General features: G+C 36.8%; 1 non-coding gene across 1 annotated transcript; it reads left to right on the forward strand.

Annotated features, from left to right (window-relative positions):
* The first annotated feature begins 2,124 nt into the window (after nucleotides 1-2,124).
* Nucleotides 2,125-2,196, forward strand: Trnap-ugg. The gene has a single exon. It is a non-coding gene; the product is annotated as a tRNA-Pro (tRNA).
* The last annotated feature ends 207 nt before the right edge of the window (nucleotides 2,197-2,403 follow it).

Here is a 2,403-nt window from a genome sequence, read left to right on the forward strand (position 1 = left end):
AACAAGACCAGTGCGTGAAACGCATCTGGGAGGAAGCATGGAAGCAGGTTTACAAATAGCGCCGATGCAGACACAGCCGGACACGAACTGCGAGCGGGCAGGAAAACATGCCAGTAACGGGATAGTTCAGGCAGATAAGTCTCGTGGCATATTCGTTGCTCAGTAGCAAACGCTTACGGGATCCAAGAGCTCTAGTTACGACACCGCATAGAATGGCGCAGCAGGGGAGCCTTATCGTATCCGATGAGTGGTGAGTTGATTATATTTGTCAAATTTTGCTTTTATTTTGTCCGTTAGAGTCCGTCGTACGAAAAAATGACTTCAATGTAATTTGGCCTCTGTGGGGAAAACGGGATAAGGTGCAACTCAGCCTTCACATTGAAGGAAAAAACGAAAAATCCCTGAAAGGCCTCATATACTCTTTCCCCAAATATCTTACAGAAGTAATTGATTATCCAATAACTTATAAACATTACTAAATGCAATCTATAGCATACTACGTACAAAGTTTGATTGAAATATGGTGACAAAATTTATTTTTTTCTGAAAATACTTGTTTCCTTGATACCGTCTCTTCATGCGTTGTAAATATTAACATGATACAGACACTAACTGAATACGTAAAGCATCTGTTTTTAGTTATTAATAAATAATTCATTGCAGTCTTCCATAAGCTAGATGTCTCTCCCAGCCATGTCATTTACAGTTTTCATTTATTATTTACGTGTCGTGCTATGACTGCGAAACAGTCTTAGTGAACTCTTCATTCAAGTAAAATCTGACAAAAAATTTTCAATCCGCTTATTGACAATTAGTAGAATTTGATTGATTCTTATTTGAACCCTTCGAATATTGAATACCGTATTTGTTTTAATGTAACCAAAAGAAATAAGACTTTAGGTAACAGTTTCCCTAATATGTACATTTTTCTAATCAAAAATTTTTACAAATAATAAAATACTGTGTGTACACTTCATACAGAAATTTCAGTCGCTTAGATAATCTTTAATCGTTATACGTAATGTCATCCTACGGCATGTCAATATCATATAATTGTTAGCTAGATATTCACAGTGGAATTCTGCCAGAAATCAATAACGTTAGTTGTACGAAAAGCGCATTAGCAGACTCTAAAATCGCTGTTGCGTTTTCTTGTTCATCGTAGTAGTTGTAACTCTTTCCACTGATAGAAATTATTATTTTTAGGCGTCGTTACGAAGATGTAAAACATTTACGTTAATGACGATCTTAATTTTTTTGGTACTGGTACATAATAAGATTGTTTTAATTCATGTCAGTAATATTATGAGTCACAATAGTGTATTATTCGTGCCATTCGTGGTACTCCAGCGCACAAGAATGTAAGCATAACCTCCTTTGTTGTGTCGTTCGATCAAAGCGCCGAAATAGCAAGTCATGAAATAATAGCGCGAGATGCGTAATATGATGCTCAAAGTGAAGTACTATGTTAGTAATATCACTCTTAGTTCTGATACCTTATATATGTTCAACAAAGCAGGGAAAAATGAAAAGCCAATACACTCATAATTACGGGAAACAAAACAATCATCGTATCTATCTGTCATCAACATAAGTAAAATGGGATTCTCACAGAAATTAATTGGTGCCTCATGCCAATCTAAGGCGCAAGAAGATGTAGATGTTCACAATGACGGGATTAAATATCTTGTGGTATGTTGCGTAAGGTCAAAGAATTTGAAACAACCGGCACACGTTAACCTGTGCTGATGTAAAGTTGATTTTTGTTGTTGAAACAACGATATCTTGTAACGCTACGGAAGTGTGAAGATATGAACAATGAAGATACAATCTTTGAAAGTGCTGAGTCTAATATAAATTTATGGAGATTAGTTTCATATGAAAAGTTATGACATTTATGTTTCGATCGACATGCAAGAGTGAGAAATCCAGGTTTTGGTGTACTGAGTGGAGTAAGATATCCAGAAAATAAATCATACAAATCTTTAAGTTCGAGAAAAAGAACGGATACCAAAAGCTTGTTCTTAAATTAAAGCAAAACAATAAATCATATCACAAAAACACAGTAAATTAGAAAATTATGGACCCAGTCAAAACCAGTAAATTCTTTCACTAGTTCCGTGCGGCTCAGTGGTCTAGGGGTATGATTCCTGCTTTGGGTGCAGGAGGTCCCGGGTTCAAATCCCGGCTGAGCCCTTAATATTTTACTTAACTTTTTTAAGCTGTATTGTTTCATTTGTTCGAAAACTCAAACAGAAATTCCTTTCAGATGCGTGCATAACCTTATAAAAGAAGTAAGTTCGGCGCTAGCGGCCGTGCGAAGCGGAGGTCCGATACTTCCGCTAGTGCGGCGTGTGCGAGTGTTTGTTTACTTGTGGACTTGGTCTGCACGCGGGCTAGTAA

Source organism: Schistocerca piceifrons, chromosome 3, assembly GCF_021461385.2.
Source record: "Schistocerca piceifrons isolate TAMUIC-IGC-003096 chromosome 3, iqSchPice1.1, whole genome shotgun sequence".
Lineage (NCBI taxonomy): Eukaryota > Metazoa > Arthropoda > Insecta > Orthoptera > Acrididae > Schistocerca > Schistocerca piceifrons.